This window comes from Vipera berus (genome assembly GCF_964194415.1).
Source record: "Vipera berus genome assembly, chromosome: 5".
In the NCBI taxonomy this organism is placed as follows: domain Eukaryota; kingdom Metazoa; phylum Chordata; class Lepidosauria; order Squamata; family Viperidae; genus Vipera; species Vipera berus.
Window position 1 is genome coordinate 3623865 of NC_138207.1, and position 10000 is coordinate 3633864.

General features: G+C 40.8%; 2 protein-coding genes across 3 annotated transcripts in view; both read left to right on the forward strand.

Annotated features, from left to right (window-relative positions):
• Window positions 1–10000, forward strand: part of PSMD1 (proteasome 26S subunit, non-ATPase 1) — a gene marked incomplete at its 3' end in the record, with an annotated part of 137063 nt that overhangs the window by 121553 nt on the left and 5510 nt on the right. The gene's annotated exons all lie outside the window — the stretch shown is intronic.
• The window catches only part of ARMC9 (armadillo repeat containing 9), a 136232-nt gene continuing 133755 nt past the window's right edge, over window positions 7524–10000 (forward strand). For both annotated transcript variants that reach the window (XM_081329439.1, XM_081329438.1), the window contains exon 1: window positions 7524–7576. The gene's annotated coding sequence lies outside the window, so the exon portion shown is untranslated. The remainder of the gene's footprint in view (window positions 7577–10000) is intronic.

The following is a 10000-nucleotide window of genomic DNA, read 5'->3' on the forward strand; positions in this document are numbered from 1 at the left end:
GGTTTGGCGGTTGCCAAATCCCTGTACCGAATCTACATTTCCTTCCCCCCCCCCGCCTCCCTATCTGCATCTTGCTTCTTTTATGACTTTTCACTTCTTCCTTGAGCTCTGCCAGATTGCCAATGCCAAGAAATAGAACACACATCACGGGACAGCAGCATTTAATATGTTTAAAGAGATTTTAATTTGCTTTAAAAAAAACTTTTTAAAAACCCCATGTGCCTGGCGCACGGCAGATTTTGCTCCCCCAAAATATCCCCTGGAACCAGCGGAACGATTGATTCCTTCGGGACACGATGGATTTATTTTTCTCGCCTTGCTGAAACCTGCGGTTGGGTTTCTGAAGTGGCAGATAGTCCTGGACTTCTGCAACAGTTCGTTTACTGACGGTCCAAAGTTACGACGACACTGGAAAAAAATATGACCGTTTTGCACACTTGAGACCATTGCAGCAGCCCCCTCCTGGTCACGTGGTCCAAATTCGGACGCTCGGCAACTGACTCATATTTATGACGATTGCAGTGTCCCAGGATCCTGTGATCCCCTTTTTGCAACCTGAGAAGCCAGGTGAATGGGGAAACCAGATTCTGAATAGAACAGTACAGAACAGAACAGAACAGGAATAGAACAGAATAGAATTAGAATTAGAATTAGAATTAGAATTAGAATTAGAATTAGAATAGAATAGAATAGAATAGAATAGAATAGAATAGAATAGAATAGAATAGAATAGAATAGAATAGAATAGAATAGAATAGAATAGAATAGAACAGAATAAGGAATAGGAATAGGAATAGGAATAGAATAGAATAGAATAAGGAATAGGAATAGGAATAGGAATAGGAATAGGAATAGAATAAGGAATAGGAATAGGAATAGAATAGAATAAGGAATAGGAATAGGAATAGGAATAGAATAAGGAATAGGAATAGGAATAGGAATAGGAATAGAATAGAATAGAATAGAATAGAATAGAATAGAATAGAATAGAATAAGGAATAGGAATAGAATAGAATAGAATAAGGAATAGGAATAGAATAGAATAGAATAGAATAGAATAGAATAGAATAGAATAGAATAGAATAGAATAAGGAATAGGAATAGGAATAGAATAGAATAGAATAGAATAAGGAATAGAATAAGGAATAGAATAGAATAGAATAGAATAGAATAGAATAGAATAGAATAGAATAGAATAGAATAGAATAGAATAGAATAGAATAGAATAGAAGAATAAGGAATAGGAATAGAATAGAATAGAACAGAACACAGAATAGAATAGAATAGAATAGAATAGAATAGAATAGAATAGAATAGAATAGAATAGAATAGAATAGAATAGAATAGAATAGAATAGAATTAGGAGTAGGAATAGAATAGAATAGAATAGAATAGAATAGAATAGAATAAGGAATAGGAATAGGAATAGAATAGAATAGAATAAGGAATAGGAATAGGAATAGGAATAGAATAGAATAGAATAAGGAATAGGAATAGGAATAGAATAGAATAGAATAGAATAGAATAGAATAAGGAATAGGAATAGAATAGAATAGAATAGAATAGAATAGAATAGAATAGAATAGAATAGAATAGAATAAGGAATAGGAATAGAATAGAATAGAATAGAATAGAATAGAATAGAATAGAATAGAATAGAATAGAATAGAATAGAATAGAATAGAATAAGGAATAGGAATAGGAATAGGAATAGAATAGAATAGAATAGAATAGAATAGAATAGAATAAGGAATAGGAATAGAATAGAATAGAATAGAATAGAATAGAATAGAATAGAATAGAATAGAATAGAATAGAATAGAATAGAATAGAATAGAATAAGGAATAGGAATAGAATAAGGAATAGAAATAGAATAAGGAATAGGAATAGAATAGAATAGAATAGAATAGAATAGAATAGAATAGAATAGAATAGAATAGAATAGAATAGAATAAGGAATAGGAATAGGAATAGGAATAGAATAGAATAGAACAGAACACAATAGAATAGAATAGAATAGAATAGAATAGAATAGAATAGAATAGAATAGAATAGAATAGAATAGAATAGAATAGAATAAGGAATAGGAATAGGAATAGGAATAGAATAGAATAGAATAGAATAGAATAGAATAGAATAGAATAGAATAAGGAATAGGAATAGGAATAGGAATAGGAATAGAATAGAATAGAATAGAATTACAGAATAGAATAGAATAGAATAGAATAGAATAGAATAGAATAGAATAGAATAGAATAGAATAGAATAGAATAGAATAGAATAGAATAAGGAATAGGAATAGGAATAGAATAGAATAGAATAGAATAGAATTATAGAATAGAATAGAATAGAATAGAATAGAATAAGGAATAGGAATAGGAATAGGAATAGGAATAGAATAGAATAGAATAGAATAGAATAGAATAGAATAAGGAATAGGAATAGGAACAGGAATAGGAATAGAATAGAATAGAATAGAATAGAATAGAATAGAATAGAATAGAATAGAATTACAGAATAGAATAGAATAGAATAGAATAGAATAGAATAGAATAGAATAGAATAGAATAGAATAGAATAGAATAGAAATATAGAAAATGGAACGGAACAGAATAGAATAGAGCTGGAAGGGACCTTGGAGGTCTTCTAGTCCAGCCTCCTGCTCAAGCAGATCGTTCATTTAAGAACCGTACTCCTAACTTAACAACTGCCAGGATCTGCTTAACAGCTGTGGCAAGAAAAATCGTAAAATGGGGCAAAACTCACTTGACAAATGTCTCAATTAGCAACAGAAACATTGGGCTTAGTTGTTGTAAGTCGAGGACCACCTATATACTTTCCTTTGGGCCTGCAGAGAGCCATCCCAAAGCAACCACACTGTTGCGGGGGTGAGGGTCCCTTTGCTGGCAGGGAAGGCTATCCCAGTAGAACTTCCATGCATAAAAGCAGTACAGGTGGTCCTTGACTTACAACGGTTCGTTTAGTGACCATTTGAATTTACAATGGCACGGGGGGGAAAATGACTCAGGACCATTTTTCACCCTTCCAACCTTTGCAGCATCCCTTTGGTTACGTGATCACAATTTGAGATGCTAGGCAACTGACTCGTATTTATGACGGTCACAGTGTCCCCGGGTTACATCATCCCCTTTTTACGACCTTCTGACAAAAATTTGGGGCTCAGTCATCATAACTCGAGGAATGCTTGTAGATCTGAGCCAAACAGTTCTGTCTTTGTGGGGAGCAGGACGTTTGCAGAACTTTTAGGGATTTATCAGATTTCTACATGGTCCATCTTTCCTAAGAGACTCTGGGCAGTTTACGATGAAACATTGGTCTGGAGATATATTGCAGGGACATTGCTTCTTTTTAAAGCTTCAACCAACGCTGTCGAGAGCAACATTTTTGGGGTCAAGAAAATCCAGAAAGCCAAATTATTGCGTAGGTTGTGGTGTCTGCAAGGAAAAACAGCTGTTTCTGGAATAAACAGGGTGTGTGTACTTGTCAAAGGACGGCATCCGCTTTGAATCGTTCTGGATTGGCAGAGTGCACACTTACACAGTTAGATACCTTCTGATCTTTGTGGATGAGCCAAGAGGGAAAAATTCTGTTGAATCAGACTTCTTAAATCATTCCAGAAATATTTGAAAAATCCTCTCCATTAACAAGTCGGATGTTCCAAGTGTCTCAAATGAGGATTAGCAAAAAAGGAAGAATTGCACTGATGAAGAAGGGACCAATCTGCCGATGTTGGCTTCTCCAGGCTGCCTACTCTGACAAATCTCTCAAAAGTTCCCTTTGTTTTTTTGTTTTTAAAAAGGGTGTTTTTAAAATTCAGATGTGTATATATTTCAAGACACCTTTTTCTTTTCAATAATAGAAAATACTTGAAGCTCGGATTTTAGATTTTGGCTGAGCTTTGTTCTCCCAGCTTGTTTCAATATAATTTCTGAAAGTTTTGTTACCAAACTAGGTAACATCCTCGTGATGTTACCTAGTTTGGTAATGAAACGTTCAGAAATTATATCAAAACAAGCTGGGAGGACAAACCCCAGCCAAACCCCTATTTCTCTTGCCCAGAAAAAGCCCAGATCTTTTGACCTGGCTTGCAAGCCCAATGAACCACGCCAAATAGGGGCACACGAATAAGACATTTATTTACAAATAAAAATAAGATAAAATAAGTCTCAAAGGGGCACACCCCTGTTTGGAGTAGACCCCTTTTATACAATTTGGAAAATGTATATTGCCATGAACCAATCACTCTGAAACCAACAATAAAAAAGCAACATAGGTTTCAGGAGTCATAGTAACGTGGTTCAATCAGACCTTACAAGGGATCCTAAAACCTTCATTGATCAATAACATCCCTGCTCTAAAAGCATTCCTAAGTGACTTCATACCAGGGTCTTGTCCATCACCTTAATGGACGGGCATTCTTGGGTGGGCAGGGAGATGGTCTGGCCTCCATCTCTTGCTGTCATCCCTTACAAAGCAAGTCAACCAATGAGTAACCACCCCAACGGGCAAAACACAATTTCCCCAAAGCGATTGCTATAATTGCTCACATTAAAGTCACCTGTGCGAACAATAAAATCTTGTACTGGAAGGGACCTTGGAGGTCTTCTAGTCCAACCCCTTGCAGGAGACGTCCATAACAAGTGGTTATAAGTCGAGGATTACTTGCTTTATTATAGAGACAGTGTTAATAATAATAATAATAATAATAATAATAATAATAATAATAATAATAATAATAATAATAATAATAATAATAATAATAATAAAGTTGGAAGGGACCTTGGAGGTCATCTAGTCCAATCCCCTGCTCAGGCAGGAAACCCTATACCATTTCAGACAAATGGCTGTCCAGTCCCTTCTTAAAGACCTCCAGTGATGGAGCAGCCACAACTTCTGGAGGCAAGTCGTTCCACTGGTTAATTGTTCTCACTGTTAGGAAGTTTCTCTTTAATTTCAGATTGCTTCTCTCCTTGCTTAGTTAGATTAGTTTCCTTGATTACTTGATTAGTTTCCATCCATTATTTCAAAATGGACAATTAACCAACGGAACAGCTTGCCGTCAGGAATTGTAGGTGCTTCATCACCGGAGGTTTTTAAGAAGAGACGGGACAGCCCCTCGTGTGAAATGGTATAGGGTGTGCTGCTTGAACAAGGGGTTGGACTAGAAGACCTCCAAGGTCGCTCCCAGCTCTATTCTGATTAAATTGATTAAAATATTGTTTTGTTTGATTTATAGTTGGTCACACAGTCAGCCAGATGTTTTTGTTAGATTAATTTTTATTAGTTTCATTCATTTATCTAGACCCGTACCAATCGGGTTTCAGGCCCGGGTACAGCACGGAGACGGCATTGGTCGCGCTGGTGAATGATCTCTGGAGGGCTCGGGACAGGGGACATTCCTCTGTTCTAGTCCTATTAGACCTCTCAGCGGCTTTCGATACCATCGACCATGGTATCCTGCTGCGGCGTCTCAGGGGATTGGGAGTGGGAGGCACGGTTTTACAGTGGTTCTCCTCCTATCTCCAGGGACGTTCGCAGTCGGTGTTGACAGGAGGGCAGAGGTCGACCGCGAGGTCTCTCGTTTGTGGAGTTCCTCAGGGGTCGGTCCTCTCGCCTCTCCTGTTCAGCATCTACATGAAACCGCTGGGTGAGATCATTCGTGGCTTTGGAGTTGGGTATCATCAGTACGCCGATGATACCCAGCTTTTCCTTTCGACCCCAAACCACCCCAGTGATGCCCTCAACGTGATGTCCCGTTGCCTGGAGGCGGTTCGGGTCTGGATGGGGAGGAACAGACTTCAACTCAACCCCGACAAGACTGAGTGGCTTTGCATACCTTCATCCCATGTTTATTCAGACATTCCACCTCTTGCTATGGGGGGTGAACTATTACCCCCCGTAGATAGGGCTCGCAACTTGGGAGTCCTCCTAGATTCACGGCTCACTTTGGAAGACCATATAGGAGCTGTGACTAGGGGGGTTTTCGCCCAGGTTCGCCTGGTGCGCCAGTTGCGGCCCTATCTAAGCCGGGATGATTTATGCACGGTCACTCACGCGCTCGTGACCTCTCGTCTGGACTACTGCAACACTCTCTACATGGGGCTGCCCTTGAGGACCACCCGGAGGCTCCAGCTGGTACAGAATGCAGCTGCGAGAGTTGTGTTGGGAGTCTCCCGATACTCCCACGTTACACCTCTGCTCCGTGAGCTGCATTGGTTACCAGTTGTCTTCCGGGTGAGATTCAAGGTACTAGTAATGGTGTTTAAAGCCCTACATGGCAGGGGTCCGGAGTACCTTAGGGAACACCTGCTGCCGACATCAACTTCCCTCCGCCCTGTGCGTTCCCACAGAGAGGGCCTCCTCAGGGTGCCACCGATCAGAGAATGTCGGCTGGTGGCCCCCAGGGGAAGATCTTTCTCTGTGGGCGCCCCGGAGCTATGGAACCAATTACCGGTTGAGCTCCGGACAGCGCCCGATCTTCGCTCCTTTCGCCGCGATCTGAAAACATACCTGTTCGAACAAGCCGGCCTGGCCTGAGGGGGGATTGGTGGGGTATTTTATTATTATTATTGGGGTTTTATTATGTATCAACTGTTTTTATGGGCATGTATTTAATTACCTTTTAATTTTTGTAACTCTGTGTTTTATTCTTGCCCTGTACACCGCCCTGAGTCCTTCGGGAGAAGGGCGGTATAGAAATATTAATAAATTAAATTAAATTAAATTAAATTATTATTAAATTTATATGCCTCCCACTTTGTTGTCAAGCAACTCTGGTGGCTTATAAATGTCACGAAGACAAAGGAGGAAAACATTAAATATGAAATTGATCTCCCATTGTTCTCGCTGGAGCATAAGATTTGATGTGACTGGGCTGTTGACGTGTTTCTATGCAATTGTGAACCAAAGTAATATCCTTGATTGTGTGTTGTTTTAAACAAATGTAGAAATAGATATTTTTGCATGCAAATATTGACTAAATGATGCCCCAATCCCATTCCTAACTCTTAGAACAGTACAAATTTCCATCCTATACCTCACTTTTCTCAACCTTGGTAACTTTATGATATGTGGACCTCAACTCCCAGAATTCCCTAGCCAGCATGGCTGGCTGGGGAATTCTGGGAGTTGAAGTCCACCATCTTAAATGTTGCCAAGGTTGAGGAACAGTTTGTAAGAACTCTTTGCTTTGTATGGGTTCGGTGGGTTGTGAGTCCCAGCTTCCTCTTCCAGAAATGTGTGTGTGTGTGTGGGGGCAACAATCCTATCCACAGGGGATAATGGAAGGCACCCCGAATATCTGAAGGGCGCCCGGTTGGGGAACTAAACGGAACGCTCCACGCCTGCCTCCCTTCCAGCATCGCTGTTGCTAAGAGACGAGGATTTTTTTCCCCCATCCTGGACCTTCCAAAGTCACCTGACCCGCCGCCTCGTCGCCCATTGGCCGTCAGAAGCCACGTGGTCCTGGCTCTCTCGGGAAGCGGCCCAGTCGCCGTTGCTAGGAGACGTGAGCGAGGGAGGCCGCGGCCTACTCGGCCTCATCCGTCGCGGCAGGTAAGGCGGGCGGGGAGACCGACGATGCCCCCGTCGCCGGGAGGAGCCCTGGAAGGACCCCCGGCCCGTCGGGGCGATTGGAAGCCGCCTCTTCGGCGCCCTACTCCGGCTCTCCCAACGTTGGGCGGACTACAGCTCCCATCCTCCACAGCCCTCCCGGGGCGAGGGCCGCTGCTCGCCCTTGGAGCCCGACATCAGTTGGGTGTGTGTGTGTGTGTGTGTGTGTGTGGGAGAGCTGTGCTAATTCCCACAGCGTCAAATCCAGGGACACCAAACCCCGCCCAGGCATCGTGGCGGGGGAGCATGGAAGTTGTAGTCCCATGCCCCTGGAGATGGGGTGGGTGGGTGGCATTGAGTGGCACTCTGCACATGCTCAGGGTAATTGCCTAATGGCATATTCTTGGCCCTTGGCTCCCTGAGCATCTCTGCCTGGGAAAAGCTTTACCAGTTGAGCCTCTTTGCCTGTGAAGTGAGTCCTTTGTTAAGATGAGTTTGGCCCTATTTTTACGACCGTTCTTGCCACCGTTGTTAAGTGAATCACTGCAGTTGGTAAGTTAGGAACAGGGTTGTTAAGTGAATCTGGCCTCCCCCATTGATTTTGCTCACCCGAAGGTTGCGAAAGGGAGGGGGTCACGTGACCCGGGGACAAAGTAACGGTCATACATTTGAAGCGGTTTTGAATTTTGAACACGTGATCCCTGGGTGGGTGGGTGGGTATGCTGCAAAGGTCCTAAGTGTGAAAAACGGTCCTAAGTCCCTTTTTTTCAGCGCCCTTGTAACTTGGAATGGTCACTAAATGAACTGTTGTAAGTCAAGGACCCCCCCCCCCCTGTAGTTTTGCAGAGCTTGGAATGTAAAATTGAAAGACTTTGGGATTGGAAACCAGACCCGGTTTCTTAAAGAGTTCAGGAAAAATATATATATATATTTTCTTGGTTGAAAAGATGCACACACAAAAAATTTAAAAATCAGCTCTTCCAAGACTTGAAGCCATTGTTTTTTAGAAAATTACTTTGAAATTACTATTTCTGTACTACTATTTCTAAGTTGCTATTTCACAAATGAACAAGGAAATAATTTGCATATTAAAGAGTCTTTCTTGATCTTTTTTCCCCCCTAAGAATATTCTGGTAATTAGAACAGTTTAGATGGGCTGTACTTTTGCAGCGTGGCAGTGCCATCACTATGTTTGTGTAATATATTAAACCATAGTTTACTTAATTATGACTTATTAAACCTAATTAGTTGAGCCATACGGTACGTTAAAACGTTAAGCAGTTTATACGTTAGCCAAATGTACAGACTCAGACATCATAGTTGGAAACCATGGTTTAGAACTTGAGGTAATTTGTGAACCAAACTGACAGGCATGTTAAAAAGAGGCTTGAATGCAAACCCTGGATCCAGCCAATTTCCTTTATGTGAGTTTGCTGTGCTAGCTGACTGGATACTGGCTATATTGGATAATTTCCAGCCAATTGATTTGGAAACCTGCTTAAAACATCTGATGTCTTTGCATAGTGAACTACTGAAATTATTTTACGGGATCCTTGTGTTGTTACGTTTCTCACTATTGAAGCTGTTGTCCCTGGCTTACACACTTTATTTATTTTTTCAATTTTTATATATGGCCACCATTCTCCGTCAGTTTGCCCTGGGTGGCTTATAATTATATATTATAAAACAGTTAAAGCAATTAGTAAAAATAAAAAATTCACGTGTATACACACTGTACAGCAGTCGAGATAGTTAGCCGGCTAACAATAAATCTAAGAAACTGGGCCCTTTGTACATTTTTGAGTCCCAGGCTTGTTGCACAGTTGTTATGTAATATGCACAACCTTAGGGAAGCTTTCAGACCAGTCAAGTTAATCCAGGCTCAGTTTGAATGTGCAGGGAGCCTGCCTGTTAAGTCATAGAAGTGTGTGATGGAAGCATAGCTGGGTTGTTGTTGTTGTTTGTTTCAAATTATCATTTGGACCTGTTGCTCTTATTGAAACTTTATATACAGTGTTACATTGCAATACTGTATTTCTACAACACCCAGAGCACCCTCTGTGAGAGATTGCTAAAGTTGATAAATAGATTGCAGGTAGTCCTTGACTTGTGGCCACAATTGAGCCCAGCATTTCTGTTGTTAAGTGCGACGTTTGTTAAGTGAATTTTGCCCCATTTGGTGACCTTTCTTGCCCGAGTTGTTAAGTGAATCACTGCAGTTTATAAAACAGTTGTTAAGCGAATTTGCAGAAGGGGATCAGATGACCTCAGGTTGTGTGTGTGTGTGTGTGTGTGTGTGTGTATTTGAACCAGTTACCGAAAGTTCAAATTTTGATCATATGACCACAGGGATGCTACAACAATCGTAAGTGTGAAAAACAGTCACAAGTCCCTTTTTTTCAATGCTGTTGTAACTTTGAACATATA